Raw genomic sequence first — 822 nt, 5'->3', positions numbered from 1 at the left:
TGTATATATATATATATATATATATATATATATATATATATATGTATACATATGAATGTTATATATATGTATACTCATGAATGTTTTTCGAGATATGTATATATGATGTGTAATTATGTATGTATATGGGTGTGTATATGTATGTATAGATAACTTTTGTTGATATATGTACTTAATGAACGCTGACCTGGGGTTTAATTAACAACAACTGTCGATTGGGTGAAATGTATATATGTATGTTACTGTTTGATATTGAGTTCATTCACAGTTCTGGGCTACAATCCTCTCCTGCGGTTCACCGAGCATTCAATACTTTATCATAAAGAAGAAAACTGTACTTGAACAAAGTACAACGATCCACCATATTGCAACGTTGTTGCTGTTGTTGTTCATGTCGCTGATGTATTTATTTAACCTCTGATTTGATTAGACAGATCAAAGATCAAAGGCATTACATTAATAGCCATCACGTTTATTTTTTCTCGCCTGTGTATGATTTCAATTTTCCTTTTACTAAGGTAGTTCCTCTTATCTCTTACTTGTTTCAGGAATTAAACTGCGGCCATGCTGTGGCAACGCCTTGAAGAATTTTAGTCAAATGATTCAACCGTGGTAATTATAATTAATTTTCTTGTAAAGTTGCGTACTTTACTTCTGTCGGTCACTTATTGCCGAACTGGCAAGTTACACGGACGTAAACACCGGTTGTCAAGCAGTGGTGGAGGACACAAATACACACACGCACACGCACTCCTCACACGCACGCACGCACGCACGCACGCACGCACGTACGCACGCACGCACGCACGCACGCACGCACGC

Source organism: Octopus bimaculoides, chromosome 17 (assembly GCF_001194135.2).
Source record: "Octopus bimaculoides isolate UCB-OBI-ISO-001 chromosome 17, ASM119413v2, whole genome shotgun sequence".
Classification (NCBI taxonomy): Eukaryota; Metazoa; Mollusca; class Cephalopoda; order Octopoda; family Octopodidae; genus Octopus; species Octopus bimaculoides.
This window is presented reverse-complemented; position numbering follows the sequence as displayed.